The sequence below is a fragment of the Pezoporus flaviventris genome, unplaced genomic scaffold, assembly GCF_033815535.1.
Source record: "Pezoporus flaviventris isolate CSIRO_AGI_PZ_B2104156 unplaced genomic scaffold, CSIRO_AGI_Pfla_v1 ptg000054l, whole genome shotgun sequence".
NCBI classification, from domain to species: Eukaryota; Metazoa; Chordata; class Aves; order Psittaciformes; family Psittacidae; genus Pezoporus; species Pezoporus flaviventris.
In genome coordinates, this window is record NW_026892602.1 from 5,656,761 (window position 1) to 5,670,860 (window position 14,100).

The 14,100-nt window shown below is 38.7% G+C and overlaps 1 long non-coding RNA gene across 2 annotated transcripts; it reads right to left on the reverse strand.

The window, feature by feature from the left end:
* Positions 1 to 346: 346 nt before the first annotated feature.
* LOC133277218 (uncharacterized) lies at positions 347 to 9,717 on the reverse strand. Of its 2 annotated transcripts, none has more exons than XR_009746127.1 (2): positions 9,295 to 9,717; positions 347 to 620 (listed from the first exon to the last, which is right to left on the reverse strand). It is a non-coding gene; the product is annotated as an uncharacterized LOC133277218 (long non-coding RNA). The 2 variants fall into 2 exon arrangements; XR_009746126.1 differs by lacking the exon at positions 9,295 to 9,717 and adding an exon at positions 2,997 to 3,477.
* Between the last annotated feature and the right edge of the window lie 4,383 nt (positions 9,718 to 14,100).

The following is a 14,100-nucleotide window of genomic DNA, read 5'->3' on the forward strand; positions in this document are numbered from 1 at the left end:
CAGCCAGGTATACCTGGATAATTCCAAGCACTGCAGTTCCTACATGCAGTCTTCACAAACATACATTGATTCACCACAGAATGCTTCCAAAAGAAGAGGAATTCTTCAGATTTCTTAACATTCTCCCATGAGAACAGGTTTCTTTTTCAATCCATTGTGCCACTGTTACAGCCTTATTTTTATTTTCAAGAATTTTCGTTGAATCACAGAATTTCTTTCTGACACAGCTCACCTTTTAGAGATATTTTCCAATTGATCTAATCCATCCATTCTACCTAAGAACATCTTTGCCAGTTTTTTTTTAAACAAAACAAAACAAACAAACAAAAAAAAAAACAAAAAACCCAAGGACCTAAGGATGCATGTGAAATGTAGCATCATTAACAATTCTTTAATATATACCAGTAAATCTGGCAACTTTAAATCATGTTACTTCTTTGAAACATGCCACAGACTGTCTTTTCTACTTTCTACTTAGTGAATCTTCATAGGGTTTTTAATACTCTTTCTACTTTTGCCATGATCAAAGGAATTGCTCTCCGTTTGCTTGTTCCTCTGATAAGTGATAAAAGATGTCAGTGAGACTAATGAGAACTGCCTCCAGCTTCCTTCATAAAGCCCTGTAGAAAAGAAATCACAATGCATCGTCAAACCCACTCGTCTTTTAGGAAATAAAGTGTGGAAAAATACTAGGCACAAAGACAACAGGGGGATGGGAGTGGGGGAAGAGGAGGGGAAAAAAGCTTTTACAAAAGAAACAAAAGAGGGTATTGATGAGTAAACAGAAATATTACTCCTATCAATAATCTGAACTGGGGTAAATCCTGAAACAACTACATATGCAAATGTGAAGATCATTTCTTTGTGCAATAGTATTTGCTTTCACACACACACACACACACACACACACACACACACACATTGTACATGCTGAAAAGATAACAGAGCTTCCCCCTACCCCATAATACAGCAGAGTTAAAAATCAGAATCCAAATCCAAGTTAGGCCTTTACCCCTCAGTGCTCAGTGACGGTTTACATTACCTTTTTCAGGATCTGACAGAGTAAAACTCTTCAACTTCAAAGTGAATTTTGCCCTCTAGTGCAAAGGCCTTCATTCCAGTGAGGACTGAAAGCAGTCTTCAGGCCACAGTGGATGTGTTTCCATTCACTCACACTGGAAACAACTGGAATAATATCCATGGACCAAATGAAGTGTGTATGCATTGAGACCAGTCCCAAACAAGTGGCAAGATTTTAATTTGTGCTGTGAAGAGCTGCTCTGCCTTCTGAGCAAATTCCCCCTCCAATTCCTGTTTCTAATTTGCTTCTGCAGATTTGAGGAGCAGTATCTCATCTGCAGGGGCTGCTTGTATTTCTCTAACCCAGACAGACATCTTGCTAAGGTAGGACAGGCAGTCACAGTTTTCTGAATTAAACAGAAAACAAACATGCATACAAAAATCAGGCTCATTTCTTACGTAGTCTCCTCCTAACAACAGCTCACACACACGTATCAACAACATTTCCTTCATGGCAGATGCCTAGAGAATGTGCTGTTGTTTTTCAAGACTGACAGGGACATGCCAGGACATGGTAGTACTGTGATTTTTGCTGTCAAAAAACTGTGCTATCACATGTGCTTATGGGTTGCATATTAAACCCTGTTGAGCTAGACCTCTGGGCTTCTTAGCAAGTTGTATGAATGTTTAGAACAGAACAGCCTGAGAAAGAATCATGACCTTCCAAACAGAAAACTTGCTGATTTATTTTATTTTTATTTTTAACAAGATTTTTTTTTTGTCTTGTTTTGCATCGATACTTCTGAGTTGTCTTCCTAAAGAGAAACTGATTATTTTGGGCTGGTAACTTTTAGAACATGTTGATTTACTACTAAATATAACTGTTTTATTATGTCTACATACATCGTTTTCTAATTATACACATTTATTAAAGCATGTTCTAGAAGATAATACTCTAGAAAAATATAGATTAAAATCAATATTTATAAATACAAGTTAATGTAAGTGCCCTCAAGAGGAAAATTGCAAAGTTAAAAAAAATATATTTTGCTTTTCAAACAAATAATTTTAATCAACAAAGGAAGGCTTATTAAAGTGATTTGCAATGGCTGTTTCTGACTATTATATCATTCAAGATTTTAAAATTATTAGGTCTCATCTTACACTTCATTTTTAGCCATAGGTAGTGGAAGAAAATAGGCATCCTGCTTTTTCAGACTCAGTGCTGAGTGCCAGCAAAAGGGTTATATTTAATTCCAAGGGGGGAGGAATAAATTGCTATCTTTTTAGGAAAATAACTGAAGACTACACAGTAAAAACAAATATCTCAATTTTCTCTGCGTTGACTTTAGTCACTGGATGAGGTAATTGGAACCAAGAAACAACTATTTTCTTTTCACTGCTAATGAGTAGTGACTCACTGGCCTGATGCAAGCACCTTGCCAGCAACACATTTTGGGATTTTTTTCTTTAAACCTTGAATGATTTAATACATCAGAATAAACTGCACTAAATATAGGCCTAAAACTTAATTTTAAATAGTTTTACTCAATAAAGATTTTCTTAAATTAAAAATCCAATTTATTTTTTAAGTCACTGATTTTTATCCATCCTGCTGTTCCTCTTCATTAAGGGAAGAATGAATCTGATGCCTCAACTCTGATCTTTCTCCTGAGGTGCGGTTTTCCCTTTATACTAATATTAAATATGAAAGGTCTATGGAATCTTAAATAAGAAAACGAAATGGATTTCTAGGCTGGGTAGGGGAGGGATTAAGCCAGGGAAGTAGCCTAGGGGAGAGTGCAGCTACATAAAAAGATAGAACCCCTGTGGCATCTTCTTTGGCCATTAGTTTCACTGGGCTGAGCCACCAATAAATGCCACCCCTGAATTGGGTCTGACCTCCAAGGTCACAATCACACACACTCTTAGGGCCCTCTTCTTCTTCCAAAACAGTACTATTACACAACACCAACCACCAAAAACCAGCAGAAGTTGCTTTTGATTCTGCCTGGGTTACCGTTAACTTCTAAGAGTCAATGCATGCACCAATTAGATAGGAATTCAGTTTCCTTCATGATCATATTCACTGAAAGAATCATTGATTGGGGAAGATAGGCAGTTCTGCACTCATCATTTAAAGCTCACAAATGCTGCCCTTGCAACTTTCCCTTGTAGAAAACACTTGCAGAGAAACAGTGCTTCTTGTATTCAAAGCAACAGATCTTTTATGTTTTGTTTGTTTGGTTTTTTCTTCACTGTCCTTAGGGTCTGCAGGGCTGTTTCCCTCATATATTCTCACTCCTTTCTCTGGCTGCAATTGCTGTTGTCAGTAACTTTTCCCTCTTCTTAACTATGTTATCCCCGAGGCGCTAACTCCAAGGACTTGCCCTTGCCTTAGAGCCTTAGAGCCCACCATCATTGAATCCACTGGACACAGGGGAAGCTTCTGGCAGTTTCTTGCAGAAGCTACCTCTATAGCCCCCCTGCTACCACACCCTTGCCACACAAACCCAATGTCCTTGTGCAAGCAGAGACCAAGAGAGTAGTCTCCTGTCTACCTTGACTATCCATCTTCCATGAGGAAAGAAGAGCATACCAGAAACTGGAGAATTTCAGAATTTCTAAAAATGGAGCTTATGCAAAAAAAAATAGATGAAAGAACAGATGAACAAAAGAGGATAAAGAAAAAAAAAATGAAGAAAAAAAAGTAGTCAAATAAATGTAGAGAGTTTTAAAATTATGAGTGAGGAAGGGAAGGATTTAAAAGAATAATGAAATGCTGACGTACAATTAAAATTTAAAAAATAAAATGCATAAGGAAAAAAGAAAAATAAGAGGGTAGTTATAGAAGTAAAAAAGTTGAAAAAAAAGAAAAGAAAGACAGCTAACATAAGATGCAGATTTCAGTTATTGTGGTATGCTAGACAGAAATCCAGAATGGCTTTCTCAAAGCTGCACTTTAATGTCAGTCTTTGCTTATTTTCAGCAAGAAAATCATTGCTCTTTTCATGTTGCTTTTCTTAAAAAAAAAAAAAAGAAAAAAGAAAAAATCTGACTGGAGACTTTCCAATCCCCCACAAACTGTGAGGATTTTCTACTTGAAAATGAATTTTTTCAAAGGAAAATTGTATTGCAGCTCCATGTCAAAATGTTTTAGACAGCTCTAAGAACACTATGGACTTTTCTTTGTCAAAAGAAACCCAAAACATAGAATCATAGAATCATAGAATAGTTAGGGTTGGAAAGGACCTTAAGTTCATCTAGTTCCAACCCCCTGCCATGGGCAGGGACACCTCACACTAAACCATCTCACCCAAGGCCTCGTCCAACCTGGTCTTGAACACTGCCAGGGATGGAGCACTCACAACCTCCCTGGACAACCCATTCCAGTGCCTCACCACCCTAACAGGAAAGAATTTCCTCCTTATATCCAATCTAAACTTCCCTTGTTTAAGTTTTAACCTGTTACCTCTTGTCCTATCTCTACAGTCCTTAATGAAGCATCCATCCCCAGCATCCCTATAGGCCCCCTTCAGATACTGGAAGGCTGCTATGAGGTCTCCATGCAGCCTTCTCTTCTCCAGGCTGAACAGCCCCAACTTTCTCAGCCTGTCTTCATACGGGAGGTGCTCCAGTCCCCTGATCACCCCTGTGGCCCTCTTCTGGACTTGTTCCAACAGTTCCATGTCCTTTCTATGTTGAGGACACCAGAACTCCACACAATACTCCAGGTGAGGTCTCACAGGAGCAGAGTAGAGGGGCAGGATCACCTCCTTCGACCTGCTGGTCACGCTCCTTTTGATGCAGCCCAGGATACGGTTGGCTTTCTGGGCTGCGAGCGCACACTGAAGCCGGCTCATGTTCATTTTCTCATCAACCAACACCCCCAAGTCCTTCTCCTCAGGGCTGCTCTGAATCCCTTCTCTGCCCAACCTGGAGCTGTGCCTGGGATTGCTCCCACCCAGGTGTAGGACCTTGCACTTGTCATGGTTAAACTTCATGAGGTTGGCATCAGCCCACCTCACAAGCGTGTCAAGGTCCCTCTGGATGGCATTCCTTCCCTCCAGTGTATCAACCGAACCACACAGCTTGGTGTCATCGGCAAACTTGCTGAGGGCGCACTCAATCCCACTGTCCATGTCAGTGATGAAGATGTTGAACAAGACCAGTCCCAACACCGATCCCTGAGGGGTGCCACTCATTACTGGTCTCCAGCTGGACATTGAGCCATTGACCACAACTCTTTGTGTGTGGCCATCCAGCCAGTTCTTTATCCACCGAGTGGATTTGCTTAGAAATTGCTTAAAGATCATAGGGAGAGCTGGGAGTTTTTCCAAAGCTGGTTTTGTTATCCTCACGTAGAAAATTCAAAGGCAGATGAATGGCCACAGTTGAAGTCTGACAGAAATTAGATCCTAGATCTCTGTACCATCCGCCTCGCACATTTTTTTTTATTATTCATTCAGGTAACATCTCCTTCCTTCAGCAATTTCTGTGAAAACCATTCTAAAAAGCTATTCCAGAAATTGCGTTAAATTTTGAGAAACATCTTGTGGAACCACTGCAGTGCTACATGTATTAGTGTTTTTCCAGGGGAATGGGTTGATTTTAATTTTGTTGTATCACCTCTCGAAAACATCTCAGCCAAAGCAACTTTTTATACTTGTTCACTTATTACAGTATTTTTTACACTTAGTAGGCTTTTCAATATGTGTGAAAGACTAGGGATTTACCTGTGTAATTTTTAGGATATAGAGGTGGAGTGTTCAAAGAAAAATTTTTGTGGCGAGGGCTTGTAACAGGAATGTCATTGAAATGCTCATACTTGTGATAAATTCCATTTCAGGGATGTTAGCCAGACCTCCTGTAATAAATTTAGTCTTTCCTAAACAGGAAACCTCAGGAAAATTAATTTGAATGAACAGTAGCTGTGAATTAGCATTCCCAAGTGTCCTTACACAGACACTCACTTAAGGGTTTAACAGGCCACAATGCAATAGAGTCCAGGGATGTTCGGGATATACCTGTGATAGCACAACTTCTGTGGTATTTTTTAACATAGTTCAGATTATAAGACTCATACTGCTTTTAGTGTCTTCAACACTTCAGTACCACTTAGGTTGTGCTCATTTTTATCCTTGAGAGATCCAAGATAATGAAGCAGGGCAGTAGTTTGGCTTAGTACTGCATGGAAATGAGGAGTGAGACTGAATTGCTGCAAAAATCAGCAATACTCTCCACAACAAGTGCAAAACCTGGGAGATGAAATCCTTCTTTCTTAAGGCTCCCCCCAAAATGAAGACCAAAACCTCATCTGGTTTACAGCTGTCTGGACAGACACATGGACACATAACTACCATGGACACAGGATCTAGAAGGAGTCAGTTACAGATCCTGTAGCTGTAGATCCACTGAATCTATATATCATCTCCCTTGCTGGGCAGTCCCTACATGTTGCCAGTTTTCAGTAGAATTTTAGAAATGTGTCGCTAGAGCTGCATGCTGCAGTCCTGCACCAAGTCAGAAGTGCCATGCAGAGGTGAACACCCTCTCAAATTCCATTTTCTGCTGCACTACTTATGTCATGTGTTCAGTTGCTTCTCCACAATGATACCCAAACACATTTCACAATGTCTGCTTTCACAATACCTCTCTTACTCACCAGACACAGTTCATAGTCCCTGGTACCTGGTTTATTACTTTGCTTTTGGGTATATAATGAAAGATTTTATTTTTCCAGCTCCAATCCTACTTTCCAATCCAAGTCACCCAGAAGAACAGGTTTGCCCTTGGTTGGCATTCTGCCAATAACAGTGTGATAACAGTGATGATACAGTGAATAATACCAATTAATGCCAAGCTTCATATTGATATATAACAGTCCTGGAAATATTGCTATTTGATTAAAATTTCTTTTGACAGCTATTTTAAGACAAGTCTATCACCCAGCTCCTAATTAATGTTTTCCATATAGATGAACTATAATTTTCTTTATGTAATAGCCATAAGATTTACACAAGCCTAAATATCTTCCTTATCTGGTTACTTTCCTTAACCAAACTTGTAATTTCCTCAGAAAATGATGTTAGGCTGGTTTGAAGACATCTATTTTTCTTATGGTTTGTGATTGATTTTATTCTCACCATTACAATTATGTTTTTAAATATATACTACTATATCAATTTTAGCAGCTTACTTAAACACCAAGAACATTAGAATTATTAATTTTCAGCTTACATAGGAACCTGGTCACTTTTTAGAAGAGTTAAGAATCTTGGTAAAAGTGAAATTAATTTGTAGCCACCAGAGATTTTTGCTGGTTTATAAACAAAATTGTCTTGACAGAGGTGCAAATGCATCCAAAACAAAACCCAGAAAGGATTCTTTCACCATGAAAGAATTATGCTCACCCATCTAACCAGCTCGCCTTTTTATCTTCACTGTGCTGGGAAACAAAAGTATAGTGAATCAATCCATATATTATAACAAAGTATTATTAAATTGAAAACCCTCTTGCCTTTACTGAATTTTATCTTTGAAAAACAACCCCTTTTGAACCAGGTTGAATCTTTACATAAATTGATGTATTTTCATTCACTTCACTGGATCGCTACACAAAGATAAGCAGGTGCAGGTGGCAGCCCGTGGTATATTTTTATTTCAAATTTTTAGTTTGAAACATCCTCAAAATTATTAACACTAAAGAATAAAAATATTTGATACTGTGCTGTAGAAATCAAAGTTACGAAGCACAGAGGAGAGAGGGGTATTTATGTCAGCATTTCTTCTCAGTGTAGCATTCTGGGTTATGCAGAACAACCACCTCCCACTCACAGAATGAGTGCGAACACAGCATTAGCTAAGGTGGGGTACTACCAGCATAAATCTGGAGATTTCAATCTGCCAGTTTTGGGGTACAGTGACATTTAGATCCAGTATGTTTTTCTTATCAACAGCACTTGTAATCTCATATATGAGAGCAAGCCTTCCCTAAAATGTTTTAAAAGTAGTTCTTAACTGAAGTACCATTTAGTTGTGTTTAGTACTGTTCAGCTCAACAGCAAAAATCTTACTGATTCCAACATGTTGCGGATGATTCTTAGCAAGCTTTTTAAAGGGAAGGGGGTTTTCCAGTTATTAAAGCACTAGTCTCAGCTGCGAGAACTAGTCTTTACTTCTCACTCTCCATCATCCTTAAAGCAAGGCAAAAGAGAATTTAGGCATTTCAAAACAGTCACGTACTGCACAGCAGCTCTAGAGAATAGAAATGCATGCAGAACAGCAAGGCAAAATCCTGGTGTGCCATTTGTACCTTATACACAAATTCCTGCAGAAAAATTAATACCCTCCATCTGCTAAAGAAGGGTGCTTTGAGCAATTTGGAGCAAAAAGGCCATTATAGCTTAAAGCTCATATTTTTCAAATTTATAAATAAACTTAATATGCTCAGAGAAGAGAGCAAATTATTAAATATTGGGAACAGATGGGGAAATGTCAGACCATGGCTACTTGTATTTCTTGCATTTTACAGCTGGTTTGCAAGTATGAAGCATGCAAAGCCTTAAGCCACTCAGATCAAATGATCACAGCGGACCAAATTCAGTGCCCTTCTTCAGGCTATTTATTATGCATTTGATTCAAGTGTTATTTTGCCTGAAAGCTACATCTTCTTGTGCAAACTGCTTTTACTTAAGTCTCTTTTTAACCATCTCTAAGATGGTTGGGAAACTAAATCAAGTTCCCAAATTCCTTCAGACCCTTTGCCTTCTCCTGTATGTCAAGGAGAGAGGACTGTTCAAGGCACTCCTAGTCTCATCCCACATCTTTCCCTAAAGAAACTGGTAGTTACAGCATGTCCCTTCCTCTTTTCCTTCAGTCTTTGATGTATCTTAGCCTCTTCAACATTGTCAGCCTTGGAAAATATGAAAGGTATCTTTATTTCTTTGGAGAAGAAATACAGGAGCTGTTTAGTACTAAGAACATTTTCACCTAGTTTAGGCTGTTGTAAACACAGTCCCTGTAAAACAAAACGACAACAAAAAAGCCAAACAAAAACCAACAACAAAACAGAAACCAAAAACCTCCCCAAGAACAAACTGCTGGTGTCATTATATTTAAAACAAAAAACATCAAAATGAGAGTTGCAGCCAAATGCTATGAGTGTGTTCTCTTTAACCTGAAACTCTGCCTGTGGGCCATATCATCCTAAAAACTCTTTGATACAAGATAGGAACTAATGCTAGGGGCGTATCCAGAACTGCACACAGGTACCTGCTGATTTGCCGACTCACGGGTTTTAAAAGTCTCCTAGCCTGCTCCTGGCACTTCTTGTCAGTCACTGACAGGAAGATATTCCTCTGTGAAGGGCGATTTGCACAGCAGGGGACCTGCAAAGCAGCTGCCGCAGGTACTGCAAAGAAAATATAAAAAGCAAATGATATAAAAATGAAATGGAAAAGAAGGATCAGGAGAGGGAGTGGAGGAATTCACTCTCATGAAAAATGGGGCATAGAGCAAAGAGGGCAGAAGAGAAGGCAGTCATGAAAATGTCATAAAAATCATGGAGTGCATTGGATGTAGCTGATGAAAGGTATTAAATGCCACACATTGAAGAAAGACTCAAATGCATGCACAGAGGCCCTGAAGTGCCTATGTGCATCACATCTACACATGTCCTAGCTGCCTGGGTGTCCTACTCTGTGGCCTGGCCAGCGAGGGCAGGGGTGTCCCATGCTTTCAGTCCAGGAGCAGAGCTTGAGCCACAGCAGACCCTACTTTAAATTCTCATGGGCACAGATAAATAGCTGGTGGTTTTGGCAGGATGGTAGAGTCCCTATGCACTGCAGTCATGTTGTCTCATGCTCTAGAGAACACTTCTATGGCAAGCAGAGGGATCATTGCACTTCTGCTATATTCCTCTCAGAGGCAAGCCTGAATCATTTCAAGGTACAAGAGGGAAAACTTTAGCTTCAGTTTCTCATGTATGGAAAGGAGAAAATATAAATTGGTGCATTTAGTCTCTATAAAACACAAATCTAAAACCAAACACAGGATTAATTTAGGTTTTCTGCTTTACAGAACAACATTAGAGGTTTAGCCAGAGCTTGGCTTCTCTCTCCCATTCCCAAGCCCAGTTTTTCTATTTTTCAGTAACTAGATATTGATGTCTTCAGCATTTATCTTTTCACTTGCCTCTTTCTATTTCCCCAGATCTGCCATCACAAAGAATTCTCCTCTCACATATAAAAAAGAAACCTGAAATATCTATTGTAACAATCCTCACTCTTTCTTCCTAAAGGGTTTAAAGATAGAAAAAGCTGGCTTTGTTATGTCACTGTAGAACATAAACAGAAGATGAATATGGTAAATCAAATAATAAAAGATACACAGAGAGATAAAAAGCTAAATAACCACCTTTTATTTTCTTAAAGTTAATTTAACGTGCAGGATTGCAAAATGCTTGCATGTTCTTGCTAATTGGGATGTTCATAGCTATGACTTATAATATACCTGAGAATTCAGTCAAAGTGTACTTTCAGTCCCCTGCCAGCTCTTAGGAAAGCAAGTGCTGGTGTGGGGTTGTTAGACAACCCAGGCTGTGTGGTTGAGGAAATTGTTTTACAGTGATGGAAAAGATGAGTAAGATAGATTTTGCATATATATAACAAATAACTTTTGGTATATTTAAGACCTAGATACACCCTCAATATTTACAGCTTCAAATCCAAATTTCTGGCCCAGTCCAGAGCTCCAGCTTCAAGCATGTGAGACAGCAGGCAGATTCAAAAGATAATTTTTCCAAGTTCTGCTAGAAATTTAAGAAAAGAACAGATTGCCAAGAAACAGAGGAGGAATCAGTTCATTCAAACTTGATATTTTAAAGATAAATTGGAGAGCCTGCAGGTTTTTTATTCCAAGCTGTCTGCAGCAATGTGTACTAACAGTTTAAACTTGAGACTGTGCAGTTTCATACAACTGCAGCTGTGTGCCGGCTCTTTAAACAATTCACCTAAATTGCTATAGTTAAACTGCCTTAATTTTCTAAATCAGCTGGGAAAGATATTTCAGAGCAATACAGAATTAATATTGTCCAACTTATTAAAATTAGTTATGACCATAATTAAGAACACACACAGGAGTAGCCATGGGAAAATCAGACCTTTGAAAAGTATTTTTGGAGGTAAAATTACATACTGATCCCTAGTGATAATAGGATAATGCTTTAAGTTTGCAGGCAGAACTACAGGTCTTTTGAATCATGAAAAATGAGCACACCAGAAGCTAACTGAGAAAGTTAATAAGCTACAGGTGAAACTTTGCACTAAACAAGTGGCTGTAGAAAACAAAGAATACGATATAGGCAATGCTGAGTGATTGGGTTGCCTGTTAGTATGGAAGAGGGTGCTAGAGCTAAAATGGTACATTAAAATGAGGTTGATTGCTGAGCTCTATGAAATGTCATATACTCAAAATGGTCTAAAAAGGAATCAAAAAATAACACAGAGGTGGAACACAATATCTGTCACTGGTTGTTCTGGTGACAAAAAAAAAAAAAAGAAATATCCCTAGGCCCTCTAGGAGAGAGAGAAATTGTCCACAGTGTCATTGAGTCAACAACCCCCAAGGAGTGGCATTATTTTAAAGCAGGAATTTCACTGCTGCCAGATGCATGTGCTGCACAGATTTCATACCCACCCTGACTTGTGGGCTTAAAAATGTGCTCTTGTAAGTGAGTCAAATGCATTCCACAGGGAAGCAGGACTCTCACATTTCCAGCAGCATTAGAGGTTGGAGCTGACCTGGTAAACCTATTTATTGTCATAGCTGTGTACCAAAAGGTATGCATGGCAATTCCCAAAGGCAGCATCACTTGGTACCTCATGGCACTATGGAAAAGCAGTTTAGGAACAAAATATGCTAGTAAGGTATCAAAAATAGAAGGAAGAATAGTAAAGCTGAGACTGAAAACTTGTGAAAGAACGTTGTCTTCGAAAAGCAGAGTGAGAGAGAGAAGATCTGAAATTCATTTGCATTTCTTCATTGACCTGTTCTTTACCTAAGTCCCAAAATGAATACATACATAGAGGTGCTTTTGTGCCATAAAAGCATAATAATCTTTACATTAGAATGAGTGCTCACCAAATTCCCTCACTGACAAAGCCCCTTTAGAGCTGAGACTCCCCAAAGAACAGACCTTCCCAAAGCTAAATACAGCAGATAGACTAGGAGGATGTTGACCTGTTTCCAGGCCAAATCCAGAGCTGCTGCACACTGACAAAGCCACTGATTAAATTGTTTGCAGCTCTTCTCTCACTGAATAAAAGAAACAGGTGATCCACTGATTGATCAGATTCAGGTGAGCCACTAGAACAGCAATCACTAGCCCCAAAACATTGATTAATAGTTTAGTTAAAAAAGCAGAGTATTTTTTAACTGAGAGGAGGAGAGATCAATACAAACCTGTAAAATCTTAAACTCTCAAGACCAGATTATTTTTTGTTAATCCTCTAGAATCAGACATCTACTTTCACCAGTATTAATAGTCTTCCTTTTTTAAACTCTTGAGAACAATTAGGAGATATTAGAAGATATTTGTGCATATCAAAATCATAGGAAATATTTCTGCCTTCTGAGACAGCAATTTGCACTCAAATGTCTGTGTGACTTGGAGATTTCCAAGATAAGGAAGCCATCTTCCTCCCCTTTTCTAAGTGTATTAGTCCTCTTGTCCTTGCTTCATCTAATTTAGAAAGGCAGTGTAACATAGTGTACAGTATTACAATGAATGATGATTTAGCCAAAATATATTTTGCCATACATTGTCAGCACAGATTGTGAGGTGCACAAGAGCCTCTACAGAGCCAGTTATTCTCCAGATAAGCTCAAATATTTCAGTTTTAAACACTACTATGTTGTCATGAATCAGTATTACTGCAACAGCAAGACCAAGGCATGATTCTATAAGCTTCCTTTCTTACCAGCATATTGACTTATCCACTAGTACAGAAAACATGTTGCAGAAAGCACTTTTTGAAAAATGTTTTTCATTAGGGCTTCACTACTGGTAGTCATCTTGCTGGAAGGCGACACAGAGATCATTGTGTCTGAAATCAGTGTTGTTGCTGAATTTATGTCTGCTTCCCATCTTCTCCCAGGCATCTCTATTTCGATTATGTGGGAAATCCTGGCCCTCTTAATCAATGGCAAAATTCCCACTGACTTCAACGGAGCATGGGTTTCTCCCTATGAATGTTTGAATTAAGTCCCTTTGTTTCATTCCAGGCTAAAAAATCCTTGGAACACTATAGTTCTCTGCTCATCAGCACATTATGACAATTTTGAATGTCCCTGGAACAAGGCTCCTTTAGCCTTCTGTCCCCAATTCTGTCCTTAATATATTGGTTAAATCATACAGTATTTTAAACTCCAGTACTTTCAGCTCAGATAATAAAACCACTTCCTATTGATAACCTATGGGACTACTCATGCTTAAAAGTTAAATACAAGTTTAAGTGATGAAATGTCAGGTTCATGCTTTCTGTATAGCTTTTTCATTATAATGTATTTGGTAGCTTTCTGCTGAATCAATCTACAATACTGTTGCCATTAATAACTTCTGCTTTAAATTAATAGAAATCAATAAAAATAATGAAAGAAGCAGCTGTTGTGTTATAATTTATCATTCAATTGCTAGAAAATGTCAAAAAAAAAAAAAAGAAAAAGAAAAAAAGATTTTAATAGACCTGAACAGTCACTTGTAAAATCAACCAGCATGAAGGCAGAAACAAGGGGCGGGGAGGCAGAATCAACACAGGAAATCACTCAGAGAGGGACCGTATCAGAAGACCCCCTACCAAGTTTCAATAATCGCATACATGTTCAACTCAAGATTACAAATGGAGTCACAGACTGTGAAGGGCCCAGTGCCTTTGTATACAAAAATCCATGGCCATGGAGATCCACATTTCTTTCACAGGCCTTTTGAGAAATGTGTCTGTGAGGCATCTCATTTGAACCACCCAGCCAGGAAGCATTATTTCTCTCCACTGCTACACTACATGGAAGAGTGACATATCG